The following is a 10,188-nucleotide window of genomic DNA, read 5'->3' on the forward strand; positions in this document are numbered from 1 at the left end:
ACAGAATGGTGGAATTCACTGCTGCAGAACAGACTAAAGAAAAAAGAAAGAAAAGAAATGAAGACAGCCTAAGAGATCTCTGGGACAACATTAAATGCAGCAACATTCACATTATAGGGGTCCCAGAAGAAGAAGAGAGAGAGAAAGGGCCTGATAAAATATTTGAGGAGATTATAGTTGAAGAATTCCCTAACATGGGAAAGGAAATAGCCACCCAAGTCCAGGAAGTGCAGAGAGTCCCATACAGGATAAACCCAAGGAGAAACACATCGAAACACATAGTAATCAAACTGACAAAAATTAAAGACAAATTATTGAAAGCAGCAAGGGAAAAATGACGAATAGATTCAATACAAGCCCTATCAAATTACCGGTGGCATTTTCTACAGAACTAGGAACAAACAATCTTAAAATTTGTAGGGAGACACAAAAGACCCCAGGTAGCCAAGGCAGTCTTGAGGGGGAAAAAAAGAGCTGGAGGAATCAGACTTGCTGACTTCAGACTATACTACAAAGCTACAGTAATCAAGACAATATGGTACTGACACAAAACCAGAAATATACATCAATAGAACAGGATAGAAAGCACAGAGATAAACCCACGTACCTATGGTTAACTAATCTATGACAAAGGAGGCAAGGGTATACAATGGAGAAAAGAATTCTACCTAAGACAATTCTTTCCTAATTTCTTTTTTTTTTTTTTGAATTTTTGAATTTTGTTTAATTTATTTTTTTACACAGCAGGTTCTTATTAGTTAACCATTTTATACATATTAGAGTATACAAGTCAATCCCCATCTCCCAATGCATCACACACACCCCCACTGCCCACTGCTTTCCCCCTTTCACGTCCATACATTTGTTCGCTACATCTGTGTCTCAATTTCTGCCCTGAAAACCAGTTCATCTGTACCATTTTTCTAGGTTCCACATATATGCGTTAATATATGATATTTGTTTTTCTCTTTCTGACTTACTTCACTCTGTATGAAAGTCTCTAGATTCATCCACATCTCTACAAATGACCCAATTTCATTCCTCTTTATGGCTGAGTAATATTCCATTGTATATATGCACCTCATATTCTTTATCCTTTCGTCTGTTGATGGGCATTTAGGTTGCTTCCATGACCAGGCTATTGTAAATAGTGCTGCAATGAACATTGGAGTGCATGTGTCTTTTTGAATTATGGTTTTCTCTGGGTATATGCCCAGTAGTGGGATTGCTGGGTCATATGGTAATTCTATTTTTAGTTTTTAAGGAACCTCCATACTGTTCTCCATAGTGGCTGTATCAATTTACACTCCCACCAACAGTGCAAGAGGGTTCCCTTTTCTCCACACCCTCTCCAGCATTTGTTGTTTGTAGATTTTCTGATGATGCCCATTCTAACTGGTGTGAGATGATACCTCATTGTAGTTTTGATTTGCATTTCTCTAATAAGTAGTGATGTTGAGCAGCTTTTCATGTGCTTATTGGCCATCTGTATGTCTTCTTTGGAGAAATGTCTATTTAGGTCTTCTGCCCAATTTTGGATTGGGTTGTTTGTTTTTTTTTAATATTAAGCTGCATGAGCTGTTTATATATTTTGGAGATTAATCCTTTGTCCGTCGATTCGTTTGCAAATATTTTCTCCCATTTTGAGGGTTGCCTTTTCATCTTGTTTGTAGTTTCCTTTGCTGTGGGAAAGCTTTTAAGTTTCATTAGGTCCCATTTTTTAATTTTTGTTCTTATTTCCATTACTCTAGGAGGTGGATCAAAAAAGATCTTGCTTGATTTATGTCAAAGTGTGTTCTTCATATGTTTTCCTCTAAGAGTTTTATAGTGTCTGGTCTTACATTTCGGTCTCTAATCCATTTTGAGTTTATTTTGCATATGGTGTTAGGGAGTGTTCTAATTTCATTCTTCTACAAGTAGCTGTCCAGTTTTCCCAGCACCACTTATTGAAGAGACTGTCTTTTCTCCATTGTATATCCTTGCCTCCTATGTCATAGATTATTTGATCATAGGTGTGTGGGTTTATCTCTGGGCTCTCTATCCTGTTCCACTGATCTATATTTCTGTTTTTGTGCCAGTACCATATTGTCTTGATTACTGTAGTTTGTAGTATAGTCTGAAGTCAGGGAGTCTGATTCCTCCAGATTTTTTTCCTCAAGACTGCTTTGGCTACTAGGGGGCTTTTGTGTTGCCATACAAACTTATAGATTTTTTTTGTTCTAGTGCTGTAAAAAAAATGTCATTGGTAATTTGATAGGGATTGTAATGAATCTGTAGATTGCTTTGGGTAGTATAGTCATTTTCACAATATTGATTCTTCCAATCCAAGAACATGGTATATCTCTCCATCTTTTGGTATCATCTTTAATTTCTTTCATCAGTGTTTTATAGTTTTCTGCATACAGGTCTTTTGTCTCCTTAGGTAGGTTTCTTCCTGGGTATTTTATTCTTTTTGTTGCAGTGGTAAATGGGAGCGATTCCTTAATATCTCATTCAGATTTTTCATCATTAGTGTATAGGAATGCAAGAGATTGCTGTGCATTAGTTTTGTATCCTGTAACTTTATCAACTTCATTCATTAGCTCTATTAGTTTTCTGGTGGCATCTTTAGGATTCTCTATGTATAGTATCATGTCATCTGTGAACAGTGACAATTATACTTCTTCTTTTCCAGTTTGTATTCCTTTTAATTCTTTTTCTTGTCTGATTGCTGTGGCTAGGACTTCCAAAACTATGTTGAATAATAGTGGTGAGAGTGGACATCCTTGTCTTGTTCCTGATCTTAGAAGAAATGCTTTCAGTTTTTCACCATTGAGAATGATGTTTGCTGTGAGTATGTTGTATATGGCCTTTATTATGTTGAGGTAGGTTCCCTCTGTGCCCACTTTCTGGAGAGTTTTTATCATAAATGGGTGTTGAATTTTGTCAAAGCTTTTTCTGCATCTACTTTGATGATCATATGGTTTTTCTTCTTCAATTTGTTAATGTAAGTTATCACATTGATTGATTTGCATATATTGGAGAATCCCTGCATCCCTGGGATAAATCCCACTTGATCATGATGTATGATCCTTTAATGTGTTGTTGGATTCTGATAGCTAGCATTTTGTTGAGGATTTTTGCATCTATATTCATCAGTGCTATTGGTCTATAATTTTCTTTTTTTTGTAGTATCGTTGTCTGGTTTTGGTATCAGAGTGATGGTGGCTTCATAGAATGAGTTTGGGAGTATTCCTTCCTCTGCAATTTTTTGGAAGAGTTTGAGAAGAATTCTATCAAACATTCTCTAAATGTTTGACAGAATTCACCTATGAAGCCATCTGGTCCTGGGCTTCTTTTTGTTAGAAGATTTTTAATCACAGTTTCAATTTCATTACTTGTGATTGGTCTGTTCATATATTCTCTTTCTTTCTGGTTCACTCTTGGAAGGTTATACCTTTGTAACAATTTGTGTATTTCTTCCAGGTTGTCCATTTTATAGGCATAGAGTTGCTTCTAGTCGTCTCTTAGGATGATTTGTTCTTCTATGGTGTCTGTTGTAACTTCTTTATCATTTGTAATTTTATTGATTTGAGTCCTCTCCCTCTTTTTCTTGATGAGTCTGGCTAATGGTTTATCAATTTTGTTTATCTTCTCAAAGAACCAGCTTTTAGTTTTATTGATCTTTGCTATCGTTTTCTTTGTTTCTATTTCATTCATTTCCACTCTGATCTTTATAATTTCTTTCCTTCTGATAATTCTGGGTTTTGTTTGTTCTTCTTTCTCTAGTTCCTTTAGGTGTAAGGTTAGATTGCTTATTTGAGTTTTTTTGTTTGTTTGTTTGTTTCTTGAGGTAGGCTTGTATTGCTATAAACTTCCCTCTTAGAACTGCTTTTCTTGCATCCCATAGGTTTTGGATTGTCATGTTTTCATTGTCATTTGTCTCTAGGTATTTTTTGATTTCTCTTTGATTTCTTCAGTGATTTCTTGATTATTTACTAACATATTGTTTAGTTTCCATGTGTTTGTGTTTTTTACATTTTTTCCCTTTAATTGATGTCTAATCTCATAGCATTGTGGTCAGAAAAGATGCTTGATATGATTTCAATTTTCTTAAATTTACTGAGGCTTGATTTGTGACCCAAGCTGTGATCTATCCTGGAGAATGTTCCATGCGGACTTGAGAAGAAAGTGTAATCTGCTGATTTTGGGTGGAATGTCTTATAAATATCAATTAAATCTGTCATGTCTATTGTGTCATTTAAAGCCTGTGTTTCCTTATTAATTTTCTGTTTGGATGATCTGTCCATTGGTGTAATTGAGGTGTTAAAGTCCCCCACTATTATTGTGTTACTGCTGATTTCCTCTTTTATAGCTGTTAGTAGTTGCCTTATGCATTGAGGTGCTCCTATGTTGGGTGCATATATATTTATAATTGTTATATCTTCTTCTTGGATTGATCCCTTAATCATTTTGTAGTGTCCCTCATTGTCTCTTGTAGCATTCTTTATTTTAAAGTGTATTTTATCTGATATGAGTATTGCTACACCAGCTTTCTTTTTATTTCCGTTTGCATGGAATACATTTTTCCATCCCATCGCTTTCAGTCTGTATGTGTCCCGATGTCTGTAGTGGGGCTCTTGTAGAGAGCATATATATAGGTCTTATTTTTGTATCCATTCAGCGAGCCTGTGTCTTTTGGTTGGAGCATTTAATCCATTTACATTTAAGGTAAGTATCAATATGTATGTTCCTATTACCATTTTCTTAATTGTTTTGGGTTTGCTTTTGTAGGTCCTTTTCTTCTCTTGTGTTTCCCACTTAGAGACGTTCCTTTAGCATTTGTTGTAAAGCTGGTTTGGAGGTGCTGAATTCTCCTAGCTTTTGCTTGTCTGTATAGCTTTATATTTCCCCATCGAATCTGAATGAGATCCTTGCTGGGTAGAGGAATCTTGGTTGTAGTTTCCTCCCTTTCATCACTTTAAGTATATCATGCCACTCCCTTCTGGCTTGCAGAGTTTCTGCTGAGAAATCAGCTGTTAACCTAATGGGAGTTCTCTTGTACGTTATTTGTCATTTTTCCCTTGCTGCTTTCAATAATTTGTCTTTAATTTTTGCCAATTTAATTACTATGTGTCTCGACGTTTTTCTCCTTGGGTTTATCCTGTATGGGACTCTCTGCACTTCCTGGACTTGGGTGGCTATTTCCTTTCCCATGTTAGGGAAGTTCAACTATAATCTCCTCAAATATTTTCTTGGGTCCTTTCTCTATTCTTCTTCTTCTTCTGGGACCCCTATAATGTGAATGTTGTTGCATTTAATGTTGGCCCAGAGATCTCTTAGGCTGTCTTCATTTCTTTTCATTCTTTTTTCTTTAGTCTGTTCTGCAGCAGTGAATTCCACCATTCTGTCTTCCAGGTCATTTATCTGTTCTTCTGCCCCAGTTATTCTTCTAATGATTCCTTCTAGTGTAGCTTTCATTTCAGTTATTGTATTATTCATCTCTGTTTGTTCTTTAATTCTTTTGGGTCTTTGTTAACCATTTCTTACATCTTCTCGATCTTTGCCTCCATTCTTTTGCCGAGGTCCTGGATCATCTTCACTTCTGTTATTCTGAATTCATTTTCTGGAAGGTTGCCTATCTCCACTTCATATAGTTGTTTTCCTGGGGTTTTATCTTGTTCCTTCATCTGGTACATAACCCTCTGTCTTTTCATCTTGCCTGTCTTTCTGTGAATGTGGTTTTTGTTCCACAGGCTGCAGGATTGTAGTTCTCCTTGCTTCTGCTGTCTGCCCTCTGGTGGATGAGGCTATCTAAGAGGCTTGTGCACTTTCCTGATGGGAGGGACTGGTGGTGGGTAGAGCTGACTCTTGCTCTGGTGGACAGAGCTCAGTAAAACTTCAATCTGCTTGTCTGCTAAGGTGTGGGGCCGGGTTCCCTCCCTGTTGGTTGTTTGGCCTGAGACGACCCAACACTGGAGCTTACCTGGGCTCTTTGGTGGGGCTAATGGCAGACTCTGGGAGGGCTCACACCAAGGAGTACTTCCCAGGACTTCGGCTGCCAGTGCCTTTGTCCTCACGGTGCGACACAGCCAATTCTCGTCTCTGCAGGAGACCCTCCAAAACTAACTGGTTGGTCTGGCTCCTTCCCCCGTGTCCCGATGTGCACACTACTTTGTGTGCGCCCTCCACGTGTGTATTCTCTGTTTCTCCCAGTCCTGTTGAAGTCCTGCAATCAAATCCCGCTAGCCTTCAAAGTCTGATTCTCTAAGACTTCCTGCTCCTTTTGCCAGACCCCCAGGTTGGGAAGCCTGACATGGGGCTCAGAACATTCACTCCAGTGAGTGGACTTCTGTGGTATAAGTGTTCTCTAGTTTGTGAGTCACCCACACAGCAGTTATGGGATTTGATTTTATTGTGATTGTGGCCCTCCTTCCATCTCATTGTGGCTTCTCCTTTTTCTTTGGATGTGCGGTATCTTTTGTGATGAGTTCCAGTGTCTTCCTGTCAATGATTGTTCAGCAGTTAGTTGTGATTCCAGTGCTCTTGCAAGAAGAAATGAGAGCACGTCCTTCTACTCCACCATCTTGAACAAATCTCTCCTAATTTCATACACTGAGCTGTACTGTCAATTAAGGTATGAGCAATGAAACGGAATTTGTCCAAGTATCTGAGAAGGATTGGGTCTTCTCACGATGTGGCTGGAACAACCACAGGCTTCCAAAAGCTACTTTCCAAAGCAGGTCAGTCCTATTCTTGTTTAGCTTGAAATTCCAGTCTGAAATCTTGTCTCCTCTCAAAATATCTCTTTCTTTTGCTAGAGTCCCTTTTCTGATGTCCTGGCCTTTTTCAGTAAAAGCAATTTCCAGATCCCTCTGTTAGTTGTGGATTGAAAGGAGCTTGATTAAACATTGACAGACATTGATTATTTAATTGATGCAATTGAAGATTTATACTTTTTATAGAGGTAGTTTTTCCTTCTTTTCAGTCATTTTGAAAAGTTGCTTTGTCAACATTATAAGGGCCATGTAATGAGGACCAACCAAATTGTATTTTTTAGAGTCAATTCCTCATCTAAGACTTCTAAAAAGGCAGAGTTAAGCAAAGGATCACCTTGGTGATTAGAGAATGATTCAGGTTTCATGTTGGAATGTTGCTTAAAAGTTTTTTCAAACCTCTCATAATAATTCAGAATTGATTCATCTGCCCTTTATTTACACCATTGAATCTTTGTCCAGTCTATAGATTTTGGAAAAAGTTCTGGGTTAAGTCTGTGCAACCTATTAGCTAATTCCTTGCACTCAATTTGAGCCTCTTGACTATGCAAGTCAAAATTCTTTAAGTTGGGGCTTCCCTGGTGGCGCAGTGGTTGAGAGTCTGCCTGCTGATGCAGGGGACACGGGTTCGTGTCCCGGTCCAGGAAGATCCCACATGCCGCGGAGCAGCTGGGCCCGTGAGCCATGGCCGCTGAGCCTGTGCATCTGGAGCCTGTGCTCTGCAACGGGAGAGGCCACAACAGTGAGACGCCCGCATACCGCAAAAAAAAAAAAAATTCTTTAAGTGGTGTTTTAAGTGGTGTTATCATTCTGCTTTTTCTATCCATTTCTTTCCTTTACTTTCAGAAAGTAATAGCTGTATCAATTGTTACAGGTCTGAATATTTGGGCTTATAAGATCAGATAATTAATTCAAATTCCTTAGCAAATCCCAATGGGTCTTGACTAGGATCGGAAAATTCCTTAGTTGAAGCCTTTAAGTCCTGCTTAGGTCCAGGGTGTATATGTAAGCACTAAGGATAGTTTACCACTTTGTAGGGTTCTCCTTAATGGGAATTATAATTATTTTTGATTTTATGTCCTCCTTTACTGGAGGAGAGGGAGCAGGACACAGAGAAAAAGAGATAGTATTAGGACCAGGCAGTTCAGGTAAAAGAGGATGTGAGGGAGGAGCAGAAGGAGAGGCAGGCTCAGCACTAGCAGCCTTTTAAAATTCTGATATAGCTTTCAGCAATTTTTTTGTTGGTTTATTTCAAAGAAGTTACTTTATCCTTTCCTCTTTTAGAAGCTTCTAAATAACCAATTAAAATAAGCATTCCATTCAGTCTGATCTTATAGTTGGCTTTCTCTAGCTGTGTATGAAAAAAAAACAACAACATAATTTTTGAATGTCAAAAGAACTCCATCTTAACCATTTTAGAGTGAGATCTCCTTTAATATGGTTTCTATAATTAAGTAAATAATTGCAAGTATAAACTCCAAACATACTATACATGAACGTGGCTGGGGTGTTAGTCAGACGTTGTCTATCTGGCACCTCTCTTTCTTCTGTTTGGGTGGATTTATTTGCTTTATTCCCCAATTTAAAGTTGGTTTGTTGGGATAAAATTACTATTGAAAACTGTATAGAGGGCCAGTGTGCTGTTTGTGAGCTTAACTCCTCTAGCTGTCACCCTAAAGTAGTTTCAGCTCTTTTATGTGTCTTGGTTTCTCTCTCTGGCAGTCTACAACTGCCATGGGCGCTCAGAGCACTGGATGGCCAATTCTTATATGTGTGTCCCCGGATGAGTGACTTTCTTTCAATTAATGAGTGGGCTTCCTGATGGGACTGCTACATAGTATGAGGGCTTGCTTCTACCACTTCTGTAAATTTCTCAGTTCCTGGAGAAAGCCTTAACTGGCCAGGAGGACCTGTTTCCCTTATCCTTGGAGATGAAAGTATCTTTATCTTTATTTTTATTCTTGTATCTTTATTTTTATTCTGACAAACCCAGTTAAAATAGCCAATTCAAGGAAAGACACCCTGTCATCTCCCTAGTTAATCACCTAGTCCAGACCTTCTCAGTGTCTTTCAACTGAGCAACCTCCTAGTGTCTTTCAACTGAGGAAGCCAGGTACCTCTTCTTGAAATTAAGTTCAAGGAAAACATACTCTTTAGATCAAGTTTACCAACCACTGAATAAAACTCAGGATCATTAACCAAGGCAGGAGATCCTAGACCAGGAGATACTTACCCAGTTGTTTGGACTTGCTGAGGAGATGGATGGACACAAAGGGGCTCTTGCTGGTACCAAGGCTCCAGATCCTTGTAGAGTTCAGGTGAAGGAGAGAAGTCTGCTCTTGGCCCCTTCATGGTCGCCAAAACTGTCAACTGAAAGAAAAACGCAGTGTTAGAGTTGTGAGTTAAGTCTTATTTAGCATTTTACTGAGGATTATAACCCAGGATACAGCTTCTCATAAGCTCTGAGCAACTGCTCTGAAGAGGTGGTGGGTGATTTTTTGGGCTAGGCAATAAATGCAGTCAAGCATACGTCTTGATAAAGGGTTACTGCTAGTTACAAAGAATAGGTATCAAGTTAATGCTTATAGTGCTTTCCTATGTATGGGAAGATGTAAGAAGCTGGGTTTATGAAAATTCTTCCTGAGATGCATCTATCGAAGGGGCCTATTGTAGAGTGCATCCTGTTATCTCCTTATTCTTTTCGGTCTGAAGCACAGGGTATACTGTCAGTCAGTGCAGTGGGTTAACCTTTGTAGACTTGGATGGTGAGCGAAATGCTCTTTGCTTCTCTTTTGTTAGCAAAATCGAGCTTAGGCAAGTCAGGAAGGTCCAAGTAAGTGACATGAGCAGATGGCTCAGATTCCTTCAATGTCAACTGCTACTGCATTGTCTGCTGTCCCTTAGTGACTGCCTTTGGCCTCCCATAATGTTCCTTACAACCAGTTGATTGAGGAGTAAAAATTTGAGTCTGGTTACCACCCTCACCCTTTGTGTGAGGACACAGTGAAAAGACAACTGTCTATGAACCAGGCTGTCTATGAACCTGGAAGTAGGTCCCACCACACACTGAATCTGCCAGTGCCTTGATCTTGGACTTTTGGCTTCCAGAACCATAAGAAATAAATGTCTGCTGTTTATAATCCACACAGTCTGTGATGTTTGGTTACAGCAGCCTAAACAGAGTGAGACAAGCTACATCTCTGGGTTCCAGAGTGGGGTGACAGTTGCTTCCCTAACTGCCCAGTCTTGTCAAGAGTCCTGTATTGTCTCTCATCACTCACCAGCTCAGGCATGACATCTGTTTTCTGTCAGGGCCATCACAGAAAGAGCCAGGTATGTGTGCTATTTAGGTTTAAGTGTTAATTTTTAGGTGTGATAATGGGGGATCTGTTTAACAATGAAATGTTTTGACAGTTGTAACCTACTTTGAAAC

This window comes from Neophocaena asiaeorientalis, unplaced genomic scaffold (assembly GCF_003031525.2).
Source record: "Neophocaena asiaeorientalis asiaeorientalis breed wild unplaced genomic scaffold, Neophocaena_asiaeorientalis_V1.1 scaffold558, whole genome shotgun sequence".
Classification (NCBI taxonomy): domain Eukaryota; kingdom Metazoa; phylum Chordata; class Mammalia; order Artiodactyla; family Phocoenidae; genus Neophocaena; species Neophocaena asiaeorientalis.